Raw genomic sequence first — 11,047 nt, forward strand, 5'->3', positions numbered from 1 at the left:
CATTTGAGTAATAAGAGATCTACAACAAAACTCTTACAAGCTCTCTTGTGTTCTCTTCTCTACTTAGCTTACATTTTCGCTCCAACATGACTTCAAGGCTTACTGAGCGCATCTTAAAGTCTCAAGGGTGACTAAGTGTCGCGCGGATAGGTATAGCTAAAACCTATCTCCGTGACAGGTGGTATCAGAGCGGGTTTCATCCTAGGTACCAAGCCTTTCGTCTTGATTCATCGTGAACGAGGAAGCTAACGTGGTTGTTGCTGTAGAACAATAACCCGAGCAAGCTGAAGCCATTCAAGGCCGTGAGTAGGTGCGTGCTCGACCTAAGCGGGGGAAGTTAAAGGCACGAACCCCTCCCATAAATCCTGTGGAGCAGAAAATCGTAGCTCTTGAGCGATCTTTATCCACTCAAGAAGCTATTGTGGGAGAACTCTCCGAACAAATTGACAATATTATTCAGGAGAATGAAGAGATCACTCGGGCCGCCAAAGGCATGATCACTGAGCTTGGCAGAGCCCTATGAGAGGAGCTTCAAGCCCTTGTTGGTAGGATGACCGAGGTACGAACATTCACCGAATCTAAAATTAGTGCCCTATGCAGTGAAGTAGATGCTATCCATTCTGAATGTCGGGTGCACCATCATATGAGTAGTCCTGCCTCAACCAGTGTTACCACCAGTGCTTCGGTACCTGGTTTGAAGGTGCCCAAGCCTGCGACGTACAATGGTACGCGTAGCGCCTCGATGGTGGAGAGCTTTCTCTTTGGCCTTGACCAGTACTTTGCGGCCATGGGGGTATTGGATGATGCTGCCAAAATTGGTAATGCCCCCTTGTTCCTCTGGGATGCTGCTCAACTATGGTGGCGAAGGAAGTATGCGGAGTGTGAGAAAGGCATTTGTGCTATCAATACGTGGGAGCAATTCAAGGCAGAATTATGGAAGCACTTCGTACCTCACAATGCAGAAAGTGAAGCAAGGGGTAGACTACGTCGTTTATGGGGTAGACTACGTCGTCTACAACAAAGCGGTAGCATCTCCGATTACATCAAGGAGTTTACTACCCTTATATTGGAGATCGATGATCTATCCGACAAAGAGGCTCTCTTCTACTTTAAGGATGTGCTAAGAGATTGGGCAAAGGTAGAGTTAGAGCAGCGTGACGTGCAAACACTTGACGATGCCATTGCCGTGGCTAAAACTCTAACCGACTACTCCAACCAAATCAAGAATAAGAAGCCCAATCCTGGTAAGAGTGGGGGAGAGAAGCATAGTGAGAAAAAGGATCAGAGTCACAAGGAGGGCGGTTCATCCAAATCTTTTGGCGAAAAATATGACAAACCGTCCAAGAGTTATGATTCCAAACCCTCGAAACCTTGCTTCATCTGCGATGGGCCGCATTGGACAAAAGATTGCCCCAATAAGAAATGTAACACCCACCTGCCAATTCCGGAGAACCAGACGGCAGATGCCACAATCGGTGCCGGAGCACTGTCTTATGTCACTTATTAAAGCTAGATCACAAATTAGAAGTGGTTAGATTTTCATAAGGAGGCAAGTAATTAACATTGTTTAAAAATAACAAAAATATTGAAGGAAATTCCTACGAAAATTTCGCAAGGGTTTCCCCTAAAAATTAACTTGCCACACAAAGAAAATATACACACTTCCAATTTTCTCCAAAACCCCAAAACTCCAATTCAACACAACATACCACAAGCACTTCTCAATATCCATCAATATACTTATCATATTTTAAACACATTCTTTTCAAGGAATATATAATCATCATACACCAAAAATATAATGAGATGTTATTTCCTTAAATAATAATAACTCTTAATACATTATAAACTTATTATATACAACCTCCACAACACAATATTTATATACATGCCAAAAATCACCATTTACAAAATATCCTACCCAAAATGTGATATCTACTATGATGTTACTCCTCTGGTCTTGCAGAACACCCTCCGTTCCTAACCTGCGCGTGATAAAAATCAACGCGCTGAGTGGAAGACTCATTGGTGCTAAATAATCGACAATTAAAATAACAAGAATGACCAAGGCAAGTCGCACAATGCTTTAAATTACTCAACTATATAAATACCGAAATCGCATTCATTTAATTCCAATACTTTGATAGCAATAAGACGATTATAAATGCAAATTTGTCTTCATTCTTTTATAGCAAAAATAAATTTCATTCTTTAGTTAAGGCTCGTACTGATGCAGAATGAACATAAGCAGATTTGATCGTGGCCTATGTTAGCGCCACCCCCATCACAATCGTGGCCTATGAAAGCACCACCCCCATCACACAATCGTGGCCTATGAAAGTGCCACCCCCATCACACAATCATGGCCTATGAAAGTACCACCTCCATCACACAAATAAGTGCATCCGCCTATTTATAAGGGCTGATAACCCTAGCATATGATCATAGCTTCACATAACAAAATCAATCTCATCATACCACATTTCACTCATGCATAGTAGAGCCCAAATCAAAATCATTCTTTCACAAGAATGAAAATCCCGAACCGATGGTACTATTCACAGACCGGTAACTCACTATTACCGACACTAAAAGAAAATCAGTCTGTTACAAGAAGGCAATAAATGCGATGTGTGATGAATTTAAAAAGCAAGAGGTAGAAGAAACCCAAGCCAACTTGGGATTCTTGCAATACTTGAGCTCCATAATAAGAACCCTTCCTCCTAGCATCCCCAAGATGAAGAGACTGCTATATGCCAATGTAGCTATTAATGAAAAATCAACTAGCGTCATGCTAGACACAGGGGCTGACAGAGATTTTCGCAAGTGTACGAAATCGCAACAAGTAATATAGAGTGAAAAGAGTATCGTATCCACAGGGATTATATACCAAGTACCAAAATTATGTTAACCTATTATTATTTAAATGATAATAAGAGAGATTTGTTGTAAGAAAAGTAAATTCGAAAATAAAACAGAAAGAAATCAAGCAACAAAATTTAGATGAAAAGAGATCAAGGTTTAAAACTACTAGGAATATTGATTTCACTTAATTCTTATCCAGTTTATTTTATTAGTTTGATAATCAATTTTAATTGTTCAAGTAGGGGAAACAATCCTAAAATCACTAACAAGCTCTCCCGATGTATTGTTAGCTATTCTAATCCGGTTTAATTACCTATCTTCCAATAGCACAATCAAACATGAATTAAATCATTAAGTTTTATGGTTTGTTTTGTGAATTCATAACCTAAGGTCATTAACTTATGAAAACCCCTCATGAGTCAAACCATATAGCTTCCGCATCAAGTTATTATTCTTATGTAAATTTATTACTTTTTTTGTATCAAAAACCCTTCTTCCGATAGTGATTAATGAAATAAAACAATCAAGGGGATAAACTCTGCCTGGAAGCTTTAAGTTCAATAATAAATTATAGCAAGAACAAGGAAAAACAAATCTAATATTATAAACTGGAATCAAATTAAGCTACATCAAATCCTTAGTATAAGAGTTTAGCTCGACATAGTAATTAAATAAAACTCAGTAATACTTGAATAAAACTTCATAATCAATAATGAATAATGAAAAGAAAGACAAGATTAAGAGTTTAGAAATAAAAACTAGACAACAGCTGTGTGGATGGCTTCCTTGAATCTTAGCACAAATCTTGGACGCTTGAAATCTTTGAGAGAGAGAGAATTATGTAGAAAAATACTAAAATTCGAGATATCTCTACAATGAATAGCTCCCCTCTTTATATAGACCTCCTGGAGGAAAATCTAACTCCGTTTAGGAAATAGAATCTTTATTAAGTACAAAATCTTTTTTAGGAGATCATGACTATTTAGGCTTTGGATTTCTTCTTAGTTAGGACTCTTTTCTCTTCCTAAATAGGTTTAGATCTTGTTTTGCACGTTTAGGAAAAGATCTCAGGCGGGCCCGTGTGAGAAAAAGATTGGCTTGAGTTTTTAGTTGAAGTCAGCTCTGCCTTTGTAGCACGAGCGTGCCATCTAGCACGGCTTGGGCATGCTAGAATCTGGATCTATGAATGACTTAGCACGGGCCGTGCTCTGCAACACGCTTAGAGAAGTCTTTGTGGCACGGGCGTGCACCCTAGAACGGCTTGGGCGTGCTAGGCTTTGACCTTCCAAGATAAATTTCATCACAGGCGTGCTATAAAACATGCCCTGAGGTTCCTTTGGGCACGGGCGTGTTCTATAGCACGGGCTAGCCGTGCTAGCCCCTGAGTCTCCACTTGATTTCTCTTAGTTTAGCACGGGTGTGCTATGATGCACGGTCAGGGCGTGCTAGCCTCTGACTATTTTGCTTTGTAATGTTCTTTTTTGTGCCAAAACCCTACAATTTTCTTTCAGATCAAGTAGATTATGATTCAAGGAAGCTTTGATCAAAGATTATAGTTAAAACGAAGTAAAAATAAATCAAAGTGATAGAATTTGCTAAAATTCTAAATAAAAATTATACTAAAAATACTGTAAAAATGACACCTATCAAAATTCCCTAAACTTAAACCATTGCTTGTCCTCAAGCAACAAAACTAAAATTAAGAGAAAAATAAACTGACAAAACTAGCTTACTATGGTTGGAGATAATTATTCATAAACTCACAAGATATCACAATCATTAAATATGTGAATAAATCAATTATTTTCCATGCTACTTATATTTAAGCTAAAATTCAATTTTTGATAAAGCACATTCCTTGATTTAAATATAAGTTAAAGAGATTTTCAACACTAATAATTATTCAACTTACGATAAATAGGACATGAATAATCTACAAAAATTATTCAACCTTTTAAAATAAGATAATTGATAATATAAATTCAGCATTCCCATATGCAAAATTAGTCGTCCCTTCTCCACAATTGAAATGCATATGATTTAAAAGATCAAAAGGTCTTTATTTTGGGTTGTAATGGGGTTTCGGGGTATAAATTTAACTAATCAAAGAAAGAGGATAAAAGATAGACAAAGAGTACAAAAGAATGTATAATATCCATATTTTCATTATACCAAAACTTATTTGTTTTAAGGGAGTTTCTGTCTTGAAATTCTTCACTGTCTTGAAATTCTTCACTAGCTAGAGATATTTTGGCTAGGTCTTTCCATAATATTTTGATAATTTCTTCCTTACTTTTAGATTCTCCATACTTAAATTCTTTGTTTGATTGCATTTTTTCTATGGGGTGTTTCTCTTTTGATTTTTCTTATTTGGTACACTTGCTAGTATCAATGAAATTTTCTCTTTTCTTGTTGCTATGTTTTAATAAAAATCGAATCTTTCAATCATACATTATTGTACTTAGGGTAGGAATTTAAATTGGTTTAATGGCTAGGCTTAATAGGGTTTGATCAATAAAAATTGATTATAGGCTTCAAATTGGTTGCAAAAGTCATATTTTTAACTTAGGTGGCCTAGGCTAAATATGAAGTTCAACAAAAAATGCCTAAATCATCTCTTTTTAAATGTAAGCATTTAAAATTTTTGCCTCAAAGGGAGTTCTAATTTGTTCTAGGAATGCCAAGGTTAAATAACTTTAGATTAAAACATGCCTATATATCATAAATTTTCACAGAAATTAGTGTTTATAATCTTAGAAACAGATAGTTAAACCAATAAATCATGTTAAGTCAAAAATTTAAATTTAAAGCTCAAACATACTAGATAAGAAAATCAACTAATTTCATCACAAATTACAAAACTGTGACAACTTTCAAGCCTGCTTATAATTATTCCAACCAATGTTAAGCAAAAATAAAATTTTAGCTAAAATTTTTCCTTCCCCCAATTTAATCAAACACATTGTCCCCAATGTGTACAAAATAAACTGATTTCCCCAAACTTATTGCATTAACAGAAGAAAAGAAATAAGAGAGTGGAGTAAGCATTACCAAAATTGTATTGAAAAATACAATAGAGCTGGGTGCTGGAAAATGTCATAGCTAAAAGACCAAGATAAACATTAAGAGAAAAAACTGAGAAAAAACTAAGAAAAGATATAATAGTCAAATGAAAACATTATCAAAAGACAAATAAAACTTCAAGACAAAATAATCAGTGTATGGGAACAAAATCAATGTAGGAAAACAAATTAAGAGTCAAAATCCATCAAGGCTCCAGTGGTGGAGGTGGATGTGGCTGCAAGAGCTGAATAACAGTCTGGAGTTGGCCTTGCAGTGTATCCATGCGAGAGTCGAGGCTCCCATGCATAATCTCGACGGATTGGAATCTGTCTGTAATCATAGATTCCATCCCGTTAAGGCGTGTGTCAAACATGTCCATTCGAAACAGAAGCCGTGCAAGGACTTCGTCGTTGGACATTCTTGACGTTCCTTGAAAGGATGGACCTGCACTGGAAGTACCTGCACCAAAAGAAGAACCAAAAGGAGGTGGATTACCCTCCTCCATGTCATCACCAATCATCCTCAGAACTGTCATCTCTAGTACCTACTACCCAATAGGCATCTCCTACCTTCTCAATCAGTTTCATGTGTATCATGACATCTAAATCTAATCTGGTACCTTTTCCCCCTCCTACACTATCATAGATTGGTCTAGCCGGGTTCCAGACTCGTACATATGCAGCAATGCGGGTCACAAAGCACCCCATCATGATAGCCCCTTTATCCGCTCTAGCTACCCTCGCCCATCTTTGGCATAACCAATAACCAACATTCAACAAAACTCCCTATTCAATCGCCCATATAACATATAATTCATTCAAGCTTAAGACTCCATCACTATCACTTCTTCCAAAAATAATGTTAGATAAAAATTTGTGAATGTATCTCAGGGCAAGATTTCTCAATTTGGATGCCTTTGAATACCTAGGGTTATAATTAATTTCGCCGGTCAAATCTTGCCATGTACGGTGTTCATAAAAATCCTTAGGTATTTGGATTTGAGCGTTTTCAGTGAGGAATCCAAAAATATGGCTAACTTCATTCACAGATAAACCAAAATTTCTAGCAAGTAGCCTAAAGCGAATTTTGCTCGAGGGATCGCCAGGTAATAATCTAATTAGAGACAAATAAGAACTCAAAAATTCTAAAGTCAAAGGCGTATAAACCAGATCGTTCATCTCAAGCAACTGTCCCCATCCTATATGCCTAAGTGGTTCTATCACAGCATCTCGAAGACCCACTTGCGCTAAAGCATTTTCATCAATGAACCTATTGGGTAAAATAGGGCGAAGGGATAGTTTATTGTACCTCTCTTGTTGCTCGGGTGAAGCGATCTCAAATGGAGGAGGAGCAGGCGTCGAAGGAGGTGGACCCGATGGAGGAGTAGTGGAGGATCGAGCGATTGGCCGTTGTCTAGCGGCAACTGAGGAAGCGGGTCTGCTACGCTTGTATCGAGGAGGCATGGTGAAGAAGAATGGTGTGAAAATTTGGCGTGTAGTGTGTTTGATTTGAGAGAAAAGGGAGAAAAAGAGAGAAAATTGGAGATGAAAGGGTGACGGCTAGGGCGTGTGAGAGGGAAATGAGGAGTGGTTAGGGCGTGCGCTTTAAATAGAGGCGCGATTTAATGCACCTGTCTGGTCATGGCACGGGCGTGTGCCTTGGCACAGCCAGACCGTGAGCGCTAATGTGGCCTTGAGGCGGTTTGTGGCACAGGCGTGCTGTAGGACACGCCTTGGGCGCGCGAGCCTCTGTCCTGCAAAGAAAAAATAAAGTGTACCTGGCACAGGCATGCTGCTTGGCACGCCTAGGGCGTGCTAACCCTTGACTTTCACAGCGTTTTTTTTTTCCTTTCTTGATGCACGGGTGTGCTGTCTGGTACGCCTAGGGCGTGCTAGCCCCTGTCTCTCAATGCAAATTTTCTTTTATGGCACACGGGCGTGCTATGGGACACGGTCTGGGAGTGCTTAGTTGTCATATCTTCGCACGGGCATGCTTCTTAGCACGGCCAGGGCGTGTCATCTTGTGGATTTTAACTTGATCCTGAAAAATTTTGACTAAAACAAAAGAACAATTATAGAGAAAATTTGGGAAATTTTTGTAATAGAAATAAGAGAAATAAATGGAAACAATAATTGGAAAATGAAAATAACATCGGTTGTCTCCCACAAGCGCTTTTGTTTAATGTCGTTTAAGCTCGACGCACTCAACCTAGTTTAGGTCAAACGAGACTGATGGTATTTTTGACAGGATCAAAGTTGTCATTTTGATAAACTTTCAAACGTTGAGCATTAAGTTTGAAACTTCGATTAGACTTACCATCCACTATTTCGATGGCCCCATGTGGAAAAATTTCCTTGATTGTGAATGGACCGGACCATCTAGAGCACAACTTACCAGGAAATAGGTGGAGTTTAGAATTATAGAGTAATACCTGTTGGCCTACCTTTAGATTCCTCAGGATAATATGCTTATCGTGCCATTGTTCGGTGCGATCTTTATATATTTTGGCACTCTCATAAGCATGGAGGTGCATTTCATCCATCATATTCAATTGTAGCAACCGTTTTTGACCAACTTCTTTTGTATTAAAGTTAAGAAATTGAATTGCCCAAAACGCCTTATGCTCTAACTCAACAGGAAGATGACAAGCCTTACCGTAAACCATGCGATATGGAGACATACCGATTGGTGTTTTGAATGCGGTTCTGTAAGCCCATAGAGCATCATCGAGCTTCTTGGACCAGTCCTTCTTAGATTGTCCAACAGTAGTCTCCAGGATCTTCTTGATTTCTCTGTTGGTAACTGTCATGACCCGTTTCCATGGGCCGGACCGGCACTAGGACCTGGGTGGGCTTAAGGCCCCGAAGTCCGTAGTAAGCCTATATTATGCAAACGTCATTTCCTATTCATAACTGTGGATGCAAGCCCAATAATTTATTTCAGTTATGTATCACTAATACAGTTCATATATTTAATATGGACTTTTATTATTCATTTACAACCCAACTGGAATACAATTGCGGAACTCTACCTTTACATTTACATCGTCATTTCTATCATTAACAATCTTCTATAATTATTGTCTCAACTCCATAGGATTTTTCTTTCTTCTATTACCTGGAAAAAAAATAAGTAGGCAGGGATGAGCGCCAAACTCAATGAGTAGGGTTAGATGACCCTCTCACCCCACACAATCACACAGATGCGAAAATATTTTTATCTGGTTACCGTTTAATTATATGATCATGCAGTTTGTCACACAAATGGCAATACAACAGCAATCACAAGTATTATCACCTTCATATAATCACATCACGTGGAAATTAGTCAGTGGAGTCACCGAAACCCCCGATGAGCCGTCCTCCCACATGGCCCATCCTCTCACGTGTGCACCAGGGAGCCGATCCCCTATTCTGGCCGACCGATCTAATCCTCACTTGACCAGCCCTCTCATTGTTTTTCCATTCTCTCTGTGTTTTTTTTTTTTTTTTTTAAATACCAACAGGAGGCAACCCGGTCGTCTCCTTCAAATCTAGATCATCAGGCGCTCACAACAGGAGGCCACCCTGCGGGCTGCGATCAAACCTAGATTATCCGGTGCGCCCAAATAAAGAAGCCAACCTGTGGTTAACAGTAATGGTAACAGTAGGTGCACACGGGGGCGCCGATCTCCCATTTACCCGGCTAACAGTAATCAGTATCAAGATCCATATACAGTAACAGTCTCACAAACCCATGGTGACCCACTTCATCCTAATTCCACACAAACAAGGCACAACAATATCACAGCACAAGTAATCAAGCAATATTTAATATCAACAAATAGTGCATCACAATATGGCGATAATGCATGATAACATTTAACCATGAATGCATGAATGCAGGCGGATGAGGCAAATTATCTAACACTACTCACAAATCTTTATTGTCTTCTAAGGGGACTGCCTTTCTAGCCACGTGCTTCTAGCCTTTGTCCTCGCATTTCGGAATTTTATAAACCTCTAAAATAAACAATAAAATTCTAAGTAAGAATTTTAAATTTGAAGATTCTATTTCATATTCGTTTACTAATTTTGGTTACCAGTCATTTAATTCACTTATTAATTTAAACTATATATATTTATAGATATATATTGGGTTTCTTTATTTATTTATCACTCTAATACTCTTATTCTATATTTTTAATTTCTATAAATAATTTAATTTCTATAAGTAATTTAATTTCTATACTTAATTTTATTTTCTACCGAAATTTCGGCAGCATCTCCCCTAAAAATTAGACTATCCACCTGTTAAAATATCAATAATTTAACAAATATTCAACTCAATCCATACGGCCCATCCGTCAGGCAATTAATCAAATAAAATTTTTCCCATCCTCCTTCAATCTCAACATCCCCACACAACCAAAATTATAATATACAATAACATTATACCTAAACTACCTTAATCTACACTTTAATCCTATTAATATATCATTATCAAGGTTCCTTAATTAAATCCACACGAATGGAATTATACTAGAATTAAATCAATGCAAAATAAATTAGCTAATCACAAAACTAAGAAAAACATTCTAAAAATAGTCTAAAAATTAAATTTATGTACCCAAAATCTTGCTGCCGGAATTGTTCGACTGGAAAAAGGGAGCTACGTGTGCCGGAACTAAGAGCAAGTGAGAGCAATGGCATTGAGTCGACCAAACCAGGTTGCTGCGCTCACCGGAACTGCGAGCAGGTGGCGCGATGAGCTAGAGGAGGAGCTGGCGCTGCACGATCTGGCCGAGGGTAAGGTGGGACTGCTGGCGGAGCTGCTGCGGCGGCCAATTGCGGCGAGGAGCACCGTTGGCGCGCGATGGCGTGGGTGGCGCGGCTCTTCTGCTCTGTCTCACCAGAAATGCAAGCGCAGTGAAGAAAGGAAGGAAGAAAGAAAGAAAATAAAAGAAAGAAAAGAAGAAGAAGAAGAAAGTGGAGGAGAAGGCTTTGGTGGTGCTGCGTACAGGTGGAGGCACAGAATGGTGTAGGGGAGGGTGAAGTATGCGCTGGAAATAGGGGGAGAAGAGGGTTCTAGATGTGATTTGGGTGGGTTTGGGCTGGCTCGGTTCGATTCAGCCCAAATC

The 11,047-nt window shown here is 38.7% G+C and overlaps 1 long non-coding RNA gene across 1 annotated transcript; it reads right to left on the reverse strand.

The window, feature by feature from the left end:
* Positions 1-8,826: 8,826 nt before the first annotated feature.
* On the reverse strand, positions 8,827-10,791 carry LOC149494671 (uncharacterized). The gene is made up of 2 exons (XR_016321818.1): positions 10,537-10,791; positions 8,827-9,045 (listed from the first exon to the last, which is right to left on the reverse strand). It is a non-coding gene; the product is annotated as an uncharacterized LOC149494671 (long non-coding RNA).
* Between the last annotated feature and the right edge of the window lie 256 nt (positions 10,792-11,047).

The sequence above is a fragment of the Jatropha curcas genome, chromosome 7, assembly GCF_041381405.1.
Source record: "Jatropha curcas cultivar XTBG-Jc1 chromosome 7, XTBG_Jcur_1.0, whole genome shotgun sequence".
NCBI lineage: Eukaryota > Viridiplantae > Streptophyta > Magnoliopsida > Malpighiales > Euphorbiaceae > Jatropha > Jatropha curcas.